The 23,072-nt window shown below is 46.3% G+C and overlaps 1 long non-coding RNA gene across 1 annotated transcript; it reads right to left on the bottom strand.

Annotated features, from left to right (window-relative positions):
* Positions 1–2,428: 2,428 nt before the first annotated feature.
* On the bottom strand, positions 2,429–7,873 carry LOC142494618 (uncharacterized). Its single transcript, XR_012801567.1, has 3 exons — positions 7,784–7,873; positions 6,504–6,644; positions 2,429–2,686 (listed from the first exon to the last, which is right to left on the bottom strand). It is a non-coding gene; the product is annotated as an uncharacterized LOC142494618 (long non-coding RNA).
* Positions 7,874–23,072: the final 15,199 nt, after the last annotated feature.

Below are 23,072 nucleotides of genomic sequence, written 5' to 3' on the forward strand. Positions count from 1 at the left end.
CCAGACAGGACAAAGGCGTTCAATAAAGTATATTTATTCGGTGGGAGCCAACAGGTACAACACAAAGCACAGAAAGGCGTTAAAGTGCGCCAAAACAGTGGTTACAGGGGACTCCTAGCGGGCTGGGCACCGCTGACCCAGGAGTACGTCCATGTTTGCAGGGGTTCTGGTCTCCAGACCTCGGGGATGCAGTTCACATTAAGCACTTTCCAGTCTCAGTATCTTCAGCACAGCCCCACAGGGACACACCAGCACGCCAAAAGTCCCACGGAGACACGCCAGCAAGCCAAAAGTCCCAGCATACAGAGCAAGTTTGAATTTCCGGCTCACGTCAGGACTGAGCCTCGCCCCGGGGGGTCTGTGGCAAAGTCTCGGAGCACACCGCTTAGTCAACTTACACACTGACTCCAGGAAGTTCTGTGGCGCTTAGATTGGCGCCCCTTTGCAAAGATTCCCCGCCTCCATAGAAAATGGGGTAGCGACCAATCACAGCACGGATGCTGTGCGTTGGCCAATCACAGAGCGAGGGATCACCTGTGATGGGCAAATCCAGGCCGGGGTTGTGACTGTGCTGCATGAGAACCCACAGAGGCGGGCTTAAGTGAGAGCGGGGATTTCAAACCAGCCAATCGGAACACCGCCTCTGGGGCTCAAACCAAGCAACGCTTACTCTGGCGCCCGGATATCTCCCACAGAGATAGGCGCCTCAGGGTCTGGAATGGATAAAGACTCCACTTGATTAACTAACCCAGCTGTGCGCAAACGGGGGCGCACCCCCCAAGGGGGTGCTAGATTTTTCTGGGGGGGGCGCGGGCGGTTACAGAGGCCCGTGCTCTTCCCCACGGCGTTTAAATTAAATACCGGGGGAGGCCTCTGTAACCTACTTACCGGGTTTCAGTAGTTTGTTGTGCCGCGTCGCCATGGCAACGGGATCGTGTGACGTCATACCCGACGCCGGTCAAACTGTAAGGGGGGCGCGAGTAGCTGCGGGAGCAGGCAGGGGGGAGCAGCTCAAAAGGTTTGCACTCCCCTGAACCAACCCATGTTCCCTTGGTGTGCAGGTTGGGTAAGTGTATTACTAAACATACAGAACCCCAATAAGCTCATATTGAACCCCCAAAATAACCACAACATATATATATATATATATATATATATATATATATATATATATATATATATATATATATATATGCATATATATATATATATATATATATATATATATATATATATATATATATATATATATATATATATGCATATAAGTGTCAAAGAGGAGTGCTACTGAGAATGGCAATATATATTTAAAACCAGAGACAGAACATGAAACACAGACAGAGCTCAGTGCTACATCCATTAACACAAATACACGGTACAGTGCCTATATATATATATATATATATATATATATATCTTTTGAATTATAATGGTCTTTTAGTTTAACTCTTTGGCCAAAGTGTCGTAAACCCTTGAGTCCCTCCAAGGCAGACCACGTCTCAAGGGTCCTAACACTAATATAAAATTCTTAATAACCTGTACATTACCAGGAAGAATGATTTATAATAAATCTGCCAAAATTAGTTGCATAGTTCTAAGTCTGATTTAAGCTCTTATTAACCTGTACAATACCAGGAAAAGCACTCTGTATTAGATGTGTCGCAATCAAACTGCATGCAAGTTCCCATGAGTGTGGAAGGTGAAATGGAGTGAGCTTTAACCATTTAAAAGTGGGAGGGGGTGAGCTTCAAACCTGGGAAGGAGGAGCCACCCTCCAAATCAGCTAGGATGTAGCACTGAGCTCTGTCTGTGTTTCATGTTCTGTCTCTGGTTTTAAATATATTTTGCCATGCCCAGTAGCACTCCTCTTTGACACTTATGCGCATATATATATATATATATATAGTGGTTATTTTGGGGGTTCAATATGGGCTTATAGGGGTTTTGTATGTTTTGCAATTCTGTTCAGCTGTTCCTAGCTGATTTGGAGGGTGGCTCCTCCTTCCCAGGTTTGAAGCTCACCCCCTCCCACTTTTAAATGGTTAAAGCTCACTCCATTTCACCTTCCACACTGGTGGGAACTTGCATGCAGTTTGATTGCGACAAATCTAATACAGAGTGCTTTTCCTGGTAATGTACAGGTTAATAAGAGCTTCAATCAGACTTAGAACTATGCAACTAATTTTGACAGATTTATTATAAATCATTCTTCCTGGTAATGTACAGGTTATTAAGAATTTATATTAGTGTTAGGACCCTTGAGACGTGGTCTGCCTTGGAGGGGCTCAAGGGTTTACGACACTTTGGCCAAAGAGTTAAACTAAAAGACCATTTTATTCAAAAGTTATCTATCTATCGGCACTGTACCGTGTATTTGGGTTAATGGATGTAGCACTGAGCTCTGTCTGTGTTTCATGTTCTGACTCTGGTTTTAAGTGTATTACTAACCTCGTGTACCAAGGGAACAAGGAGATACATTTACAGCGAAGCACACAGGAACACTTCGAATAAAGGGTTACAGATACACAAATACAGCATAAAATGCATGATTTGGGGCCAGATGAGTCACAATAAGATGGATATATAGGGGCAGACCTGCATATTCATCCAGACGGATACGGGCGATAGCAGAGTTTAGCCTTTATTATGAGAATTGCATCGTCCTTCCATCACCTTGTGTTTCTGTCTGAAAGGATAATCATGGGATAAATCATTACAAAGTTATCCCGTTAATCTGTGCTCAACACAATGACCAGATTTAAAGCAAAACATAAGTCAGGTCTGCACAGCAGCACTTTTTAGTTCTTCCTCCACAAATGGCAACAAAAGGTTTAGACAGTTCTTTCTCCTCGCTGCAAAATACAGGGACCATATTGTCAGGCTCTGTAAAAAACTGCATCTTCCCCACTGGTGACGAGTTGCGTTTTGTGTATCACTTTTTTGCCCCAGATTGCAGCGTGGAAACATAAATAGGTAATCCCATTAGTGTGTAAAAGCATCAAGTATGTCCTATTCAACCAGGCTCCTGAGTAAAACAGGGGTCCAACATATGGTTAAGAAGGCGACAGAATAAATGTGCATGTGAAACGCTGTGCAAGCGAAGAGGGTTTTTTTTAGGGAACATTCATTAAAGGAAATAACATGTTTTCTTTCCAGACCAACTTTCCATACTTTGGTTTAAAAGGAAAAGCAGTTTCTTTCCAAGACCGTGGTTTTTATGAGCAGTTGGCAAAAGAACAGAGTGTAAAAGTAAATATTATTCAGATTCTGCATTTATGATGTAAGCAATAAAATATTTGCAATTAGGCAGTATCAATGTAAATAAATATTATTAATATTATGCATATAGAATATAAGAAGTAAACTATTCCCAGTTCAGCAGCATTCAGTGTCATCACCATCATTATATATGATGTAACCAATATTGTTTCACATGCCCAGTACTGCCAGCTAGCGATCTGCCATACAGGACTATTATAAACCTCTATGGCTAGAGTAAGAAATCAAGGAGTGGAGTAATGTCTAATGATGACATGGAGTAAGTTTGGGAATTCTGCATGTTGGCTAAAATTCTATTCCTTTATACCTTTACAAACATTAGATAATCTCATCTCCAAAGCTCAGCTCTGCCGCTCGGGTGAGAGTCTGCTGTATTGTTATCTGTTCTTTAATGCAGACTGAAAAAACCCCATATATTTTTCAATTAAGACAAAAAGCACAGGAGTACGCCAATAGTGTGATTCTGTACAATAAAAGAAGGGTGGGGGGCCGTGCTGGTCCTTTCTTCAATGTAGTAACAAAAGACGGAGAAGGAGAAGATGGTATACCTTTTATATATGTATAGTGTATATGTGCCTTATATATATCTATATGTGAGTATATTTGTGTATGCAGGTATATATGCACTATTCTCTGGTAACATTGGTTATATAGGTTTCTAGGCTACCTGTTCCTATCTTATTTCCCATTTCCTTTCAACATTCATTGCAACCAGATATCGCTCTTACAAACACTGTACAGGCAATCCTCGTTTTACAACGCTTCGCTTTAAAACGAATGGCTTATCCAACGCTATGCAATGCATACCTATGTTCATTTTTACAACGCCAAAACTGCTTATCCAACGCTCTTTCGACGCTTTGCAAAGTTGTTTATGTGTATATAATATATATATTATACTATATAATATATTATATTTTTATATTATATCTTATACTATATTAGTGAAAGCACTGTATGCCTGCCTGCCTGCTGGATGTCCGGTGTCCCTAGGGGAAATCTCATTGGTCCCTTGGGCCGCCCCCGCACACCTCTCATTGGCCTGAGGCGGAGTGACGGCCCAAAGGACACACAGGGACACAAACACACACACAGGGACACACACAGGGACACACACACACACACACACACACAGGGACACACACACACACACACACACACACACAGTAGGGGGGGGTGTACATTAGCAGCATGTATAACCCAGGGGGGGGGCTCACATACCCGCCGGAGCCTCCGCCTCATCCTCCCCGAAATCAGCCTCCACACCTGCGCGCACCTCCTCCTCTCCCCGTGTCTCCCGCGCTTTCAAACCCCCCCCCCCCGGCGCCGCTACAGTCAGCGGAGGAGCGAGTGCCCGGGACATAGCGGGGGAGCGGCCACAACAAGCTGCCTCCCGCCTCAGATCCACGTGGGAGCGGCCGGACGGGTGAGTGAGCGGCCTTCACCCACCCCTCACCCCCCTTCACCCACCCCTCACCCCCCTTCAAATCACCTCCCCTCCACCCCCCCCCGGCGCCGCTACAGTCAGCGGAGCGAGCGAGTGCCCGGGACACAGCGGGGGAGCGGCCACAACAAGCTGCCTCCCGCCTCAGATACACGTGGGAGCGGCCGGACGGGTGAGTGAGCGGCCGGACGGGTGAGGGAGCGGCCTTCACCTCCCCTCACCCCCCTTCACCTCCCCTCACCCCCCTTCACCTCCCCTCACCCCCCTTCACCTCACCTCCCCTCACCCACCCCTCACCTCCCCTCACTCCACTTCCCTTCCCTTCCACCTCCCTCCACCCCCCCTTCACCTCCCCTCCACCCCCCTTCACCTCCCCTCCACCCCCCTTCACCTCCCCTTCACCCCCCCCCCCACCTCCCCTTCACCCCCCCACCTCCCCTTCACCCCCCCCCACCTCCCCTTCACCCCCCCTTCACCCCCCACCTCCCCTTCACCCCCCCCTCCACCCCCCTTCACCTCCCCTCCACCCCCCCTTCACCTCCCCTCCACCCCCCCTTCACCTCCCCTCCACCCCCCCCTTCACCCCCCCTCCACCACCCCCTTCACCTCCCCTCCACCCCCCCCCCCTTCACCTCCCCTCCACCCCCCCCCCTCACCTCCCCTCCACCCCCCCCCCTCACCTCCCCTCCACCCCCCCCTTCACCTCCCCTCCACCCCCACCCTTCACCTCCCCTCCACCCCCCCCCCCCTTCACCTCCCCTCCACCCCCACCCTTCACCTCCCCTCCACCCCCACCTTCACCCCCCTTCACCTTCCCTTCACTCCCCCCTTACAACCTCCCACCACCTCCCCACCACCTCCAACCCCCTTCCCAACTCCCCACCACCTCCCCCCCCCTTCCCACCACCTCCCCCCCCCCCCCCCCTTCCCACCACCTCCCCCCCACCTCCCCTTCCCCCCCACACACACGTGTATACACACACACGTACACATACACACACACACACATGTATACACACACACACATACAATGTATACACACAAACATGTATACACACACACACCCCAGCACCACCACATCAGCACACCGGTATCCCATGCCCCCCCAGCACACTGGCATTCTCGGCTCCCCACCATTCCCAGCCCCCATCAACACCATCAGCACCCACACATCGCCACCTTTGCACCTCCCCCATCGGCACACCCACATCCGCACCCCCACATCAGCACCAAACCCTCCCAAATCAGCACACCAATACAATCACCATCAGTACAGCCACAGCAGCACTACCACCGCACATGGGCCGCGTGGACCACTCCCCACCCAAATGCCACACCCACACCACAAACATCCCGGGCAACGCCGGGGCTCTCAGCTAGTATTATATATAATACAGTATATGCACTATATAATTTATGTGTGTGCTGCATATCTTATTGTCTGCATAAAATATTTTGTGTATTTTAGCATTAAAAATGCCTTCAGGAACGGAACCTTTCATTTAAACTGTGTTCCTATGGGAAAACGTGTTTCGCTTTACAACGCCATTTTGAGTAACGCATTGTGTCGGATAACCGAGGACTGCCTGTATATAATGTTGTGTTTGTGTATTTCTGCCACACCCGATGAAGGACCCCGAGAGGCTGGAAAGCCTGTAACAGATCAACTGCTTGTTGGTCTAATAAAAGCTATCACACCCCTTACTCCCACTCCCTCCTGTGTTACTACATGTACAATAAAAAGTTTTATATCAACATTCACTATAGATTTTACACTCACGTTGTCAGAATAGAAACAGCTAATTGAGAGTCTCAGAATCAGAAATCTGTGCGTTTCTCACACGTCAGCGTCCACCTCTGTCGGCAACAAGGCTTCCACGGAATGAAACGTTCCACCATCTGATGTCACAGCAACGGAAGCCTGAGAGGAACAGCGAGGTTACAGCAGATTGAGCCTCACTTGCACACACAATTAACCCCACGCGTTTCATGGATAAACCATTTCATCAGGGAAATATGAAGTGGTTTGTCCATGAAACGCATAGGGAAAAGCAGCTGCAGGAGATTAATGTGGATTTTATGAGGACGGAGTTTCCCCAGTTTACTGTCTGTCTATTTCTGAACAGTTTATGCAGTATATTTTAGCATAGGAAGTAATAAAATAAAAGGCTGTATTTGTAGGCGTTTTAGTGATAACTCGGAAAAGAGAGGTGCTAATATAGGCACCCTTAGACCTAGATTTAGTAACTGGTGCTTTACCATAAAATTAAGCAAATAGGCTGCTAATGTATTAATACATAGCACTGTTTAGTAAATCTGGACCATAGATTATCTAACTGCATATTTATATCCAGAGTATCAGAAGGAAATGTATTTACTGATCTCAATGATCTCGAATATATTATGTTTTATTACTTTATTTACTTGCACAACCTATCAGCATTAAAAAAAAAACACATTTTTTGCTAATAAGCCTGAAAGTGGACACACCTCGGAGCAGGATGTGCAGTCATTGCTAGAAGGTCAGTGGTCAGCACCGATAGGAAGCTAGAACACTGACAAAGTGAGTATTACTAATAATCTCAGCGAGGCTGCAGCTAACGACCAGAAACAGCAATTCTCAGAACGTCAGAATGCTTCCCGTTATAAAATGTATGGCAGAATGTGTGCTACTTCTAAAGCTGCTGTGCGACTGTAAAGAAGTCAGCATTAAGTACCTGAAGTATTAGTGATACTCATTAGTTGGACCATAAGGAAAAGGGCCCATGACTACAGGGACAGCACCGTGTTATGGTGGTTTAAGTAGGGCGACCAGATTTGGAAAATGAAAAACCGGGACACAAAAAAAATATATATTAATACAACAAATGACATTACTAAAAATGAATATTATAATGATATTTATCTAATAGTGTCACCATTGATGCTGTATCATTCATTCTACCTCTTCCCATTCTCTTCTCCCCCAGCAGGGCCTCCAACAGAAATCATGCTTCCCCCCTCCCCCCTCCCCCCCTCCCAAAAAAAAAGGTACTATACTGGAGGGGAGGTGTTTCCTACCTGTCTTCCGATGTCTCCCGCGTGAAACTTAAGAGTCAGATCTAGAAGAAAGCAGTATAGGTTATTTCGGTGTAGGTATACGGCAGTTAAGATAAGACAGAGAGAGTGAGACAGAGACAGAGAGTGAGACAGAGAGAGCGAGAGTGAGACAGAGAGAGAGTGAGACAGAGAGAGAGTGAGACAGAGAGAGAGTGAGACAGAGACAATGAGACAGAGATAGTGAAAGAGAGACAGTGAGAGAGAGAGACAAAGACAGAGAGAGTGAGAGAGAGAGTGAGACAGAGAGGGTGAGACAGAGAGGGTGAGACAGAGAGAGTGAGACAGAGAGAGTGAGACAGAGAGTGAGAGAGACACAGAGACAGAGAGAGTGAGACAGAGAGAGTTAGACAGAGACAGAGAGAGTTAGACAGATACAAAGAGAGTGAGACAGAGAGAGAGAGTGACAGAGACAGAGAGAGTGAGAGAGTCTGAGAGAGTGTGTGAGAGAGAGTGTGTGAGAGAGACAACGTGTGACAGAGAGAGTGTGACAGAGAGTGAGTGTGTGACAGACAGTGAATGTGTGACAGAGAGTGAGTGTGTGACAGAGAGTGAGTGTGTGACAGAGAGTGAGTGTGTGACAGAGAGAGAGTGTGTGACAGAGAGAGAGAGTGTGACAGAGAGAGAGTGTGACAGAGAGAGAGAGTGACAGAGAGAGAGAGACAGAGACAGAGAGACACAGATAGAGGCACAGAGAGAGAGAGTGAGAGAGTGACACAGAGAGAGAGAGTGAGAGAGAGAGTGACACAGAGAGAGAGTGAGAGAGAGAGAGAGATGGTGACACACACACAGCCACAGCGACACACACAGCCACAGTCACCGAGACACACACACAGTCACTGATACACACACACATAGCCACCGATACACATACACACACATAGCCACCGATACACATACACACACACAGCCACCGATACACACACACACACACACACACAGATACACACACACACAGATACACACACACACACAGATACACACACACACACGCACAGATACACACTGATACACACACACACACACTGATACACACACACACACACTGATACACACACACACACACTGATACACACACACACTGATACACACACACACACACACACACAGTGGAGTAGGAGAGCAGAGGCAGCAACGGATGTGAGTGACTGGGGGGGGGGTGGGGGGAGGGAGGCCGGCGATCCGAGCAGGCAGCTCCCCGCCTCCCCCTGCACTCAAAGCCCGCCAGCCAGCGGCAGCGACCGAGCACCACCACTGACTGCCCCCGCGCCAAGGGGAGGGCCCGGAGGGGGAAAGGGAGCACCAGGAGGCAAAGCGGGGACAGGAGGCAAAGGGGGGGCAGGAGGCAAAGGGGGGACAGGAGGCAAAGGGGGGACAGGAGGCAAAGGGGGGACAGGAGGCAAAGGGGCACAGGAGGCAAAGGGGGGACAGGAGGCAAAGGGGGGAAAGGAGGCAAAGGGGGGGACACACTGCGCAGCCGACAGAGGAGCAGGAAGAGAGACACACCACTCACTGTGTGCTCCTCTGTAGAAAGAAGCAGAAGCCCCGCCCCCGCTTCCTCTGACCTGCAGCCAATCCCCGTCCGGCATGCTAAGCCCCGCCACGGCATTCATTCATTCTACAGGCTCAGCATTCATTCTCCATAGTAAAAAAACTTACCTGCTCCTGCATCTCACCACCGCCGCCTCGCCGCATACCGGGACCAGGGCCAAAAACTGGGACATTTCCGGGACGGACCAGCAACCGGGACAGGGCACAACAAAACGGGACTGTCCCGGCAAAACCGGGACAAATGGTCACCCTAGGTTTAAGGTAATAGAATAATAAAGCTGGATTATCAGTGATTGGGCCCATGTGGGCCTTACCATGCCAGTTGGGGCATGGTAAGTAAGGTAGTAGCAATGGGGGTAACCTTGTGGCAGGGCTTGCACTAACCTTTGGATGTGACAGTGATATGTGCCCATTGGCCTTGCTGGTCAGTGGCTGGCATGATATGGTTGTTTAAACTGTTTAAGTTGTGTTAACGTTTGCTGGCAAGTTTGTGTGATGTAATTTAATAAATGCTCTGGCCATTTTACTTCTAAACTGGTGTCAGAGTATTATTGGGAGTTGGGTGGAATGGCCTGGGAAGCAGGAATATGGAAGTCATAGTAACACTATCATGTATATCCTTCACTGCTTGAAGGGTGTGGCAATGCATTTCTGCCACCTCTAAAAAACAAGAGGACATAAAGTAAGCCCTCGATGCCCGAAGTAGTCTTCACCTCCAGCTGTCCTGGAAATGATTTCCTTTAATGTCTCTCTGTCCAAGGAAGCATCCTCGAATGATGGCACCTACGTGGAGTCAAAGTGAGGTTCACCATGTAGACATGTGGGCTTTGTGTCACTTTATGCCAAGTTTGATCGATTACCTTCTCCTCAAACTGATGGTTTTTGATATTGCTCACAGGTTTAGCTTACACAAATGCCGGCATCAGCTTTTGGCATCTTCAGGATTGGTCAAAGAGATCATTTTCGTAAAGTGACTTTTCGAAATAGTGTCAACCTGAGACATGACCAATAATATTAAGGCAGTAACGGCTCCTTTGGCAATTCTTGGAATTTCTTTCCAGCTTCAGTTTATTTTGTATTCAGAATTAGGTGCTATAGGTGTTCCGGCACTTATGCTCTCATCCTTACTGTGGATATTAATCATAATGATGAGGGATAGATCTATGTAAGGTCTCCCTTGAGTTAGTTACTGGTAACATTATAGTATTAGTCATAGTGTGAGAAAGGAAACGGAGCACTGGATTTCCCACTGATTCTGACTTGAAGAAACATGATCAAAGTCTGTTGGTCAATTGAGTGATAATTTGTATTTCCTTTAATTTTCGGATAAGTAACATTCCTGAACCTCCTGTAGTGTGGCACATTAATAACACTGACGCAGGTCCAAGCCAGTGGCAGATATGAGACAGCCAGGCTAACCTGTTTTTATCTGTGTGATCTTCTGTCATACCATATGCAGCCCACAGTACTTCATACCCATCTAATAGTTATTCACAATTTAGGTGCGAGGCGGTTGAGCCTTGAGTGAGGTTACATGCTGCTCGGAGAACTTTCCATCCCTCAGTTGATTGTGGGGGAGTGAGGTATGTTTGTCATTGCAAAGCAGTGTAGGTTTATACAGTATCAGCCAGTTGAGACCAATGATTGGTCAAGAGCTTTAATGTATAGTTCTAATTTCTATAAGACCGATGGACCTTCCCAGTATAAATGCACAAAGTATACAAAGCCGATAAGTGGTGCTTATTTACTACACAGGTTTCCTCCCTTATCAAGGTTTACGTATTCCTCTCATAGTGGCGCACATCCCTCTCATAGTGGCGCACATCCCTCATGTGGGAATTCTTTCCTGGTTGCTTAGGTTTTGGCCAAGCGTGGTTTGGTTCATAGATGATTACTTGTTTTTTGGGCTAGTCGCAGGGTTTTGGTCTTTATTGAACCTGGATCTTGGTTCACCCAAATTCACATAAAGTTTCTTACCAGTATGTGGGTCCATAATTTGGGGTTACGGTAACATTCATAGATCTGATTTGACAAGAATGTCAAGGAAAGTGCTCAGTTTGGTAAGGAGCGGAGAGAGTGTTTTGTCCCCAATATATTAACATATCTCAAATACTGAAATAAACATAAAAAATGGCAGAGAGGGTGAGGGACAGATACCTAGGTCTCCCACGGGAGAATATAGACACAGCATCCCTTTTCAGATATGATAAAAAAAAATGATTTGACAATTGTTGACCAGACGCTCGCGTCTCCCCCTCTCCCTCTAGAGAGAGTGAGAGAGAGAGTGAGAGAGAGATAGAGAGAGAGTGAGAGAGAGAGAGAGTGAGAGACAGAGAGAGTGAGAGACAGAGAGAGTGAGAGACAGAGAGAGTGAGAGACAGAGAGAGTGAGAGACAGAGAGACAGGGAGACAGGGAGACACAGAGAGACAGAGAGACAGACAGACAGACAGACAGAGAGACAGAGACATATTTTGCCGCATTACAGGAGAAAGAACACTCACAAAATATATCCAGCAGCAGTCTGGTTGCACCAAAGAAGCAGGTTGTATCCACAAATTCAAAAAGTAGAGAGTTTAAGCAGTCACAAGTTTTAATAAAAAGTGAGAGGGTTTATTAAAATGAAGGGCTGGCGTTTCTGTCCCACTACAGGATAAAGGACTGTACTAGTACTAAAAGGTCTGTGCTGTCAGAGGCATTGTGAGTGCCTAAACTCTATTGTTATTTGATTTGTGACCACCAGAGCACAAGGAATGAAATAAAATGAGTTTATTTCTCCTGAGCCAACAGGAGTAACACAATGCACGAAACAAGCTTAAGCTCACCAATCAGAGGGTTACGGAGGTAATTCTAGCTCTCTAGGTGCTGGGCGCTGCTGTAACTAGATTACCTAGGTTGTCTTCCACCATCCGTTAGTCTCAGGGTATCCCTGTACCTTGGGATGACAGCCACTCGCTTGCAGGAAGTCTCTGAAACCAAGTCTAGCTCAGAACAAAGGATAATCTGTGGAGCTCTGATCAGCTTACATACTTTCCCGGCCTCCATGTGAAATCCTGGAATACCAGGTGCTGACCAATCAGTTTAGAGATTGTCTCCGTTGGCCATTCAGAGAGTGAGGGCTCACATGAGAAGGACCAATCAGGGCTGTGGGAGGTGACAGTGATTAGGACCGCCCACAGAGGTGTGTTTAAGGAGAGTGGAAAATTCGGAGTGTAGCTGGCGGGACTAGGAGCCTAGCACTCCCACAGAGATAGACGCCTCAGACTCGGGGATGAACAATGGCTCCTATGTTGAATTACATGTTCCCCTGACCTCAGTTCAAACGCTTCACCCAACCCAAATTAGATTATGGCCCAAGCCTCCTGTGTACTGGCCGAGCCCACCACACAATGGAGCCTTACAAATCCCTGCAGTAAGATATACATAGGGAAAGAAACGGTCTTATAGGGCAGCGGTGCGCAAACTAGGGGGCGCGAGATTGTCTGCGGGGGGACGCGGGGTTTAGAGAGGCCGCACACGCTTCCCGAAGGCACTTAAATTAAGTGCCGGGGAAACGGCGAAGGCCTCCGTAAACTGCACTTACCTTGCTCCTGAAGACACGTCGGCATGGCAACGTAGCGTCAAATGACGCCGCAAGGACATATGACGTCACGTTGGCAACGTGACGTCATGACGCCAATGCCAGAGCCAAGGTAAGAGGGGTGGGGGGCTTGGAGAGAGGGGAACAGCCGGCAGGGGGGCGCAGGGAAAAAAGATTGCGCTTCCGTGTTATAAGGGAATACACAGAAGTATATCCTGTCAGACACTTTGGCTGCGCTAAGATGGCCACATGTGCCTACAACATAGGAAGCCATCTTGGGTTGGGGCAACCAGTGGGTTTAACCTTTAATATGATTGTCAGGCTGCCCGTACTATCACAATTACTCTTTTCTTTCTCTGCATCCAGAGTCCAGCAGGAAAGGACGAGTCCCCATTGCGACAAGGCGCCTTCCCGCTGACCTCTCTGGGCTACCCCTGCCATAGTATAAAACCATAGCATAGGGAATACATTTTAAATATATAAATAAATGAATAATAAGTATACAACCAGGACTGGCACATGTATCAGGATCCAGAATATGATCCACGGAGGGATGAATTCATACACATGGAATATAAAAACAAACAAAATACATAGCGTAATACTGCAAAACTGAAAATAATAACAGAAAACAAAAATGGTCTACTGGAAGGTAGAACGTACAACAGGTGGACTGCAACATATAAATACATTTATTTAGAAAACAACACTAAAAATAGTATATATAATGGGCTCCCAATGGAATTAGTCCCACAAATGACTCCACTGCTGTAGATGAAAAGCCCACTTACCAGAAGGGAAGTGGTAGTAGGCAGTGGATAAATCAGAGAGTATCCCCTCTGAACTGTGGCACAGATGCTCCAGGCTCATCGCCTCGGTTTTATGGCGTCTCAGTTCCTGGCAAGTGGTATCCGGGCGAAGAGTCACTGTGATATACAGGCCTTCAATGGTAAAACCTCTGGATCAGCTCCTACCGTAAGAGGGAGGACGTGAGCAGGCCACGGGTGGTCCCGCTGACTTTGCTGCTTACACTCTCCTGTGCCGGTCTTGCTTCTCCGCGGCAAATCTGCTGACGCTGTTTGCGATCCCGGACCCGGCTTTGGCGTTCCATCTGGCCCCGCGAGAGTAGGTCTGTTCATGTCCTCCCTCCATTATATATACTATTTTTAGTGTTGTTTTTTAAATAAATGTATTTATATGCTGCAGTCCACCTGTTGTACGTTCTACCTTCCAGTAGACCATTTTTGCCTGTTTTGTTTTCTGTTATTATTTTCAGTTTTGCAGTATTACGCTATGTATTTTGTTTGTTTTTATATGTGTATGAATTCATCCCTCCTTGGATCATATCCTTGATCCTGATACATGTGCCAGTCCTGGTTGTATACTTATTATTCATTTATTTATATATTTAAAATGTATTCCCTATGCTATGTCATTTACTGTATATATTTATAATGAATTCCCCATGCTATGATATTTATATATAGTATATTATAGGCGCTAGAGAGATATTCCTTTTTCACTTCCAACACTTTTCTCTGACCAGGTGGTCGGAGTCTTATCTCAGGCAGCCGCCTCTTATTCCCTCACACGTTGAATATTAGGTTTAGTTTTACACCTATTAGGGTGGATACACATACATATACATATATATATAGTTTATTATTTAATTTTAGTATTTATACATTTAGCGTTACCTATTTGTTTATAGTATAACACCAAACACTGCAAGAGAAGAAGAGAGAACGACACCAGCAATAACACCAGCAATAACACCAGCAATAACATCAGCAATAACACCAGCAATAACACCAGCAATAACACCAGCAATAACACCAGCATAAACACCAGCATAAACACCAGCATAAACACCAGCATAAACACCAGCATAAACACCAGCATAAACACCAGCGATGACACCAGCGATGACACCAGCGATGACACCAGCGATGACACCAGCGATGACACCAGCAATAACACCAGCAATAACACCAGCAATAACACCAGCAATGTTTTACACAATCACGGTAAAACATTTCCCTATCTTTACCGTAAAAGCTATTGCTGGGTCTCTGCCGTCCCTTCCGTGTCAAAGGAGCCAGGAGCACATTTCCGCCCCTCACTGTTAGTTGGCTAATGTCACGATATGAATATTTTTCATGGGCCTCCACGTACAAAGACTTCTGGTTCGTGTGCAAATGAAGTCATATAACTAAATCCTTATCTCTTTCCAAGTCTGCACTTCCTCAGTCAGAGGCTATCAGGCAAAGACAGGAATTAGTGTCTTTGTAGATTATGGTATCCTGCTTTAAGGACGCCAAATCTTTACAGCTTGTTATGTTGCAGATATGGAACTTAAAGCACGAGTAATATTGTAAGCAGAAAATCAGAAGTGGCCCAACATAGAAATGTACATCTGCATTAGTTAAAGAAACCAAGAAAGTATCTTTGAGAGGATTTGTAATACTTTATTTCTTATTCTCGACACATAGAGCTAATTATGTCTTGTACACCTTGTAATATCCACATTTATCTCTCTGCCAGGGAACATGTTCCAGTTTTGTATACATCCAAAAGGTGTAAGCATATTAAAAAATATGTACAAAAAAATGAGCAAATTCATTTTAACCGAACTTAACACATGAAGACAAAAACATAAAGCAATAACAGAAAATCATAAAACCTTACTTTGCCTATTAAGGAAGCAATTTATCGCTGTAATGAAAGATCGGGTAAAAAGGTGAGTCTCACCTCACTGGGATAGATAGGCGCCCGTTTCTCTTTCATATTACAGGTTACGTATCTTCTGAGTGACCTGTCAGCTACGGGTGTACAGATTCGTAGAATGAAACATTGCTAAATATATCCCGCTCCAACCCACAGCTCGTAATATATATATTTTTTTAGAGTCTTACTGTAGCTCAACCAAGGGTCCCATATATGTCCAAATTTATCAGACGATTCTCGGATAATATGAGTAATTGCGGAGCCTCAGACAGATTTCCAGGTCCCAGGACTAGAGGTATGACCAGGGCCCCCCGCCCCCCCATGTCGGCAGTCTTACGAGCAACACCCCCCTATCCATTTCAAACCTCACGAGCCCCCTCTATTCCCCCCCCTCTTCCCATGTATTTCTCTCCAATCTGTCTCACTCTTACCCCCTAACCTCTCACTCTCCCCCTCCTCATATTCATTCCCTCCCCCCTCCCATGCACATAACCCCCATTCCCCAAATACATACAACCCCCCCACCAAATACATTTAACAAAAAACAACCCCCAAATACACTAAATTACACCCCCCCACCCCCCAAATACACTAAATTAAACCCACCCCCCAAATACATACAAAAAACCCCACCCCCAAATACATACAAAAAACCCCACCCCCCAAATACATACAAAAAACCCCACCCCCCAAATACATACAAAAAACCCCACCCCCCAAATACATACAAAAAACCCCACCCCCCAAATACATACAAAAAACTCCACACCCAAATACATTAACCCCCCAAATACATACAAAAACCCCAAATACATACAACCCCTCCAAATACATTTTAAAAAGACCCCCCCATCCAAAATAAATACAAACTTGCCTACTTGAGGATGGTCTCAGGCCTCACTGAAACTAACATTGACCCACACCGAGCCTCTGGTGCCGGCGCACACCGGGCCTCTCATGCCCCAGAGCGCTGTTTCTGGCGCACGCCGACGTCATGCGTTAGTGTCAGTGATGGAGTCCTGTAGTTGGGGAGAGCTGGGCCCCGGCGTCAACGAGAGGACCGGCAGTCGGGTCCCGCCAGTGGTTGGGACCAACTTGCAGTGCCGGCCGGGCCCCTCGCAGCCACCAGGCCCGGGACACTTGTCCCGTCTCTCCCCACCTGTCGGCAGGCCTGAGAAATAGTTTCCATCTCAAACACCTCCCACGCGCTCATTATCCAATCCACTACGGACAAGGCTGCTACCTTTTTCTAATAAACTAAATGGCTGTGCACAGCAAGGTGGAAAAAAGGTGGACGTGAATGTTAAGATCTAAAAGCAATTTATTGTGTTCTTAGGCAACACATATCCCGGAGAAAGGTCCCCTGACGCGTTTCACATCTTTGCAGGGGCTTTAACAAAGAGTGACAACGTATTGTAATGTGTGTCTTTAAATAGCGGCCTCGCGTGGGAACGAGTGCCGGAAGCGGGTTGGCACAAAGCGTCCGTTTCAGCCGTGTGATACAAAGTATCTCCGGAAAGGAAAGAAAATGCGTGCAAGAGTCCGCTATCAAGGGACCAAAACGTAAAGGACAATCTATGAGAACAATGATCTATGTTTCACCAGCAACAAAGGAAAGGGTTCTTCACAGTTACACTGGCGACACACTTTATTCGAGCTTGGCTAGTCCCACGAATTCGGGTATACCCGGGTGTATTGAGGTTTGTGACTGTTTTCTGCCCGAGTGCATTGAGGTATTTTCCAAGCAGGGATTGAAGCATTTTATTCCCGCTGGCTGCAATACTGCACAGTATATATATATATACTGCATTACAATTCATGAATTTATGCCATCTGGTAGACACGTGAAGCATTGCAGCCTATTAAATCCTAATCATTATCATTTAACAGATCAGCCGCCCGTCAGCCAGGCATGAACCCAGGCTGGGAAGGCAAACACAACGGGGCTTGTTAGAGGTGAGGAGCGGCGCATTCCAGGTATCTGCCAGGTACATACTGGGTATTTGCTCGAATAAAGTGTGTCGGTGCAGTACAGTGTGGGATTCATTACCCAGGGAGACTGTGATGGCAGATACAATAGATTTGTTCAAAAAAGGTTGGACATCTTTTTAGAAAGCAAAGGTATACAGGGATATACCAAATAAGTAAACAAGGGAAGGATGTTGATCCCAGGGAGTAATTTGATTGCCAATTCTTGGAGTCAGGAAGGAATTTATTTTTCCCCTTATGAGATATCATTGGATGATATAACTCTGGATCAATAAGTAAGTATAGATATAGGATAAAGTATCTGTCGTCTAAATTTAGTATAGGTTGAACTTGATGGACGTACGTCTTTTTTTAACCTCATCTACTGTGTAACTATGTAACAACTATGTAACAACTTTACAATTGGACTAAACTACATCTAAAATAAAACACAATGTGTGCTGATGAACTATTTAAAAAAGGGGAAGTAACAAATAAAAATATTTAAAAACAAAAACCTGGATATGTATTGATCAATTATAGAGACCAAGTGGCTAAAACCATCTATAATCATGAATATTATAACAGGGAAATGACTTGTATGAGCATGACTGCGGAGAACGTAAATGGCCAAGTTATCTATATAAGGCCTCGGACATGGTACCGCAGACCGTGCGGGCGCTGAGCGAACAGACTGCCTTAAGGCAATGTTCGCACCCATGCGGCGTGCGGGCGGAAGTGGGATGGGGGCGCGCGTTGCGGGAGAAATCAGTTAAACTGATTTCTCAGCGAGACAGACAGGTCACGTGAGCGGTTCGCCCAATGAGCTCCGTGACGTCACGGGGAACGCCCCCAGGATCGCCCCCACGGCCCGTCTAGCAAGGCCAGGGAAAGCGCCCGCTTTCCCTCAGCCTCGGCGCGCCTCCGCACGGGATAAGGCACCATGTCCCCAGCCAATGGCTCAAAGGTAATGTCTCTCGCACGTGAACGAACAAACGGCATAGCTTGGAGTGAACTCTGAACATAGGAGCAGCTACAAAGTGTGTAACAAGTGTACTGTATGTGAATCAAAAGTGTAATAATAAAAGGAATATATGTAAAAAGTGTATAATAACTCATGAATTAAATGAAATCAAAATGAAAAAAAAAATAAGAAAATAATACAGAAGGAATAATAATGGAGATAAATAACATGAAAAAGATATATGAACAATGAAAATCATAGCAAAATAAGGCAAAATAAGACAAAACAGAGAGGAAAATGTGGTACATGAATTGCAATGGATAAACAAATTATATATATTTAACATGCATGGCTAATACCCCCTGCCTGGTGTATAATACGCCCTGCCTGGTGTATAATACGCCCTGCCCGGTGTATAATACCCCCTGCCCGGTGTATAATACCCCCTACCAATAATACCCCCTGCCCGGTGTATAATACCCCCTGCCCGGTGTATAATACTCCCTGCCCGGTGTGTAATACCCCCTGTGTAAAATTTTGTATGAGTTTTCTATGATCTTCTCAGATAGATAGATAGATAGAGAGAACATAGATAGATAGATAGATAGATAGATAGATAGATAGATAGATAGGACATAGATAGATAGGACATAGATAGATAGATAGATAGATAGGTAGATAGATAGATAGATAGATAGATAGGACATAGATAGATAGGACATAGATAGATAGATAGATAGATAGATAGATAGATAGATAGATAGATAGATAGGACATAGATAGATAGATAGATAGAAAGATAGATAAGATAGCTAAGATAGCTAAGATAGATAAGATAGATAAGATAGATAAGATAGATAAGATAGATAAGATAGATAAGATAGATAAGATAGATAAGATAGATAAGATAGATAAGATAGATTAGATAGATAGATAGATAGATAGATAGATAGATAGATAGATAGATAGATAGATAGATAGATAGATAGATAGATAGAATGATCCCATTACTTCCCCTATCCGTTTGCATTAATCTGCAGAGAGATCTTTCCTGAGCCCTTTCTCCCAGGCCTTGGTGATATTTGGGTATTTCTCACATGCTCCTTCCCGTTCAGTGGCCTTTATAGCGTATGGCTGATACATTGAGATGTGAAGAAATATGGAATCACACTTAGCTTAGCACTTTTGTTTTTTGGCATGATAAAGTATGTAATGTTTCTTTTGGTTATAATATCATTCTTCCAAATTGGGGCACTTATATTTATCTGCAAAATATTCAAAAGGTCTAATTCTGTCTATAAATAAAATACTCGATAACCTTCTTATTTTTGGTTGTTTCCATCTCTTGAATTCTAGGGATAACAAACCCGGGGAAGCTCGGGGTTATCTAGGATCGGAGTAAGTGGTGAGCAAAGTGCTGAGTCCTTTCTTGACATCCAATCTGTCCCACAATAGCCACACACTAAGTAGACTGGCAGCCAGTTTAATGTCTGGGTCCCGGGGGGCACAAAATGGTTTTTCAATCTGAACCCATAATTTATTATTACCATTCGCTTACCAATCCCAAATACTGCTAATCTGATCAGCTGCAGACATTCCCCAAATCAGGAGCACGCCAGCCAGTCTAGGTAAGATGTTTGCTCTCACTCTAGATTTCTTATTTTGACAAATTAAGTTCTTTATATTGCCCAAAAGGCCGTAGAAATGGTGTATTCCACGTAATTGGAATTGTTTGAAATACATATTGCAGCCTAGAAAAAAAACATTAATTTTTATCGAATGAATTCTCCCTATCCATGATATCATTAGTCTTGACATGATTTTTTTACATACTGTGCGTAGATTTATAGAGCAAATGCAGAAATAAATCAAATCTTCCAATTAAATGCTGAATAGCAAAGTACAAAGCATCCCCAAGGCTCGAGACAGCAAAGCAGATCAGCAACGCTCCCTCTGCAAAACATCACCACATCCCGCGGCCTATCGAAGCCGACAAGACAATGTCCGATTACTGGCTGTATTGGAAAACTTAGTTAACATTTCCTAAATCATGAAATAAACATACTGCACACAACGGCAAAGGCGCAACGTTATTATAAAGGACGCAGCTTCTTGATAATCCTTTTTGATCTTGGATATCTGGGTCTTGTAATTATAAAGCATTTATGGATTTCTGTTTGATTTTAATGTCTGTTTGTATAACTGAATTTATTACACGACTTGCTGTATTCTCTCATTTTCGGAGGTTTAAGGAGTCAGTTTGTGCTCTATGATCACTGACGCACTCTCTAAGAAGGGTCCGTTTAGGTCAATATTCTGGCTATAACATACTGTAACCTTCACCTTGATCAGGGGTGCGCAAACATGTTCCCCTACGCCCCCTGCTCGCGCCCCCCGCTCTTACGTTGTCTTCCGCGTCAAAGTATGTTGCGGGGTCATGTGACATGTGACCCAGTGGCATCATTTGACGCCGCGTTGCCATGTCGGAGACATAATGTGCGGTCCCCCGGCATTTAATTTAAATGCTTAGGGTAAGAGCGCGAGGCCTCTAAGTGCCGCAGCCCCCCCAGAAAATCGTGCGCCCCCCTGATCTAGATCACTGGTTCCCAACTCCAGTCCTCAAGAAACCCCAGTTTTTAAGGATATCCCTGCTTCAGCACAGGTGGCTCAATCAGTGGCTCCAGGGCCGCCAACAGCGGGGGAGAAAGGGCACTGGCGTCCCGGGCCACGTAAGTCAGGGGGGCCCGGCCACTGGGCCCCCTGCGCCAGTTAATTAAATAAATTTAAAAAAAAGTTTGAAAAAAATTGTGTGCGATTACCCGCGGTCCCGGCGCGCATGCGCAGGGCCCGCTCTACACCCCCCCCCCCCCCATGCTCCCAACGTGGGACGGAGGGGGAAGGACCAGCTCCTCCTGCGGCCTGCTTCCCCCCCCCCCCGGTTCTCCCCGCGGCCAGCTTCCCGCGCTCCCCCCAAGCCCACCTACCATGGTCCCCTCCCCGAGCCCACCTCCCGTCGCCCCCCCGAGCCCCCTCCCGCGCCCCCAAGCCCACCCCCCGTCCCAGGGCAGCTGCCGCGGGGATATCGGGGGCAGGAGAGGAAAGCGTCCGGCAGCAAGCTGCACCCACCCGGTCAAGGTAAGTCACCCCACCCAGTCACTGTCACCGTCACCCACCCACCCAGTCACCGTCACCCACCCAGTCACCGTCACCCACCCAGTCACCCACCCAGTCACCGTCACCCACCCACCCAGTCACCGTCACCCACCCAGTCACCGTCACCCACCCAGTCACCGTCACCCACCCAGTCACCGTCACCCACCCACCCAGTCACTGTCACCCACCCACTGTAACCCACCCACCCAGTCAATGTCACCCACCCAGTCACTGTCACCCACCCAGTCATTGTCACCCACCGTCACCCACTCACCCACCCAGTCACTGTCAGTCACCCACAAACCCACCCAGACAGGCAGACACATACATGTCTTTTGTTGAAAATATAAAAATAAACAGGTTGCATTGTAATGTTTTTTTCTGTATCACAATAAGAAAACAGTTAAGTAAAAGTTGCGCGCTAAAAGATATTTTTTTCGTGGTAGGTGCGCTATGGGTTTGGGGGGGGGGGGGGGCGGGGGGGGGGATGCTCCTTTCATTTGTCCCGGGCCCCATGATTTCTGTTGGCGGCCCTGAGTGGCTCAATCGAAGCTGCCCCAGGGATATCCTGAGAATCTGACTTTTTGGAGGGTCCTGAGGACTGGAGCTGATCCCCCTGGCGTAACCGTTGATGTTACACTCATTGGTCTTACAAGTACAAAGTCCTTTGATGACAAGAAAAGATTTTGGTAGCTCTGCCCAGACCGCTGGGTCTGAGGTACTGTAACTGCTCCTGAAGTTGAGACGGGCTCAGTTCTGAGCTGCTCTCTGCATTGTTGCTGGTACTGGCCAATTGCTTGGTGCTAATGTGTGTCCCGGCAGGCAGACAAGCTAGTGAGGTATCAGAGAAAGAGGTTCCAACTAAACAGCCCTGACCTCTGACCGGGCCTGTCCGCAGTGATCATTACCTTACCATGCAAACACTAGGGGGAGCTGTGGGACAGCACACTGCTCCTGTACGCTGGGCCAGCTACTGTCATTCCCAAGGAACATGGGACACATTGTGACAATATATAGCTGTGTGGGCAAAGCCAGCAAACAGCTGGGGAGGGGGAAATGTAGGGATTGCCTGCGAGTCCCCCGGAGAACCAAGCAACCCCACAAAGCACGTTTTATCAAACAAGTGGATTACAAAATGAGTATCATCTATTACATGAAATGATGTACAAATCTAAAGCCTCCGTGCACCTGATGTTTCTTTATTGTTTCCAGAAGTGCCCTAAAAATGGGGGAAGGGGGAATCTAAAAATGTACAAAGACAAATATACTTCCCGGGTTATGTCTGCAGAAGGATTGTCTCCGCCTTTCCCTG

Source organism: Ascaphus truei, chromosome 5 (assembly GCF_040206685.1).
Source record: "Ascaphus truei isolate aAscTru1 chromosome 5, aAscTru1.hap1, whole genome shotgun sequence".
Taxonomy (NCBI): Eukaryota; Metazoa; Chordata; class Amphibia; order Anura; family Ascaphidae; genus Ascaphus; species Ascaphus truei.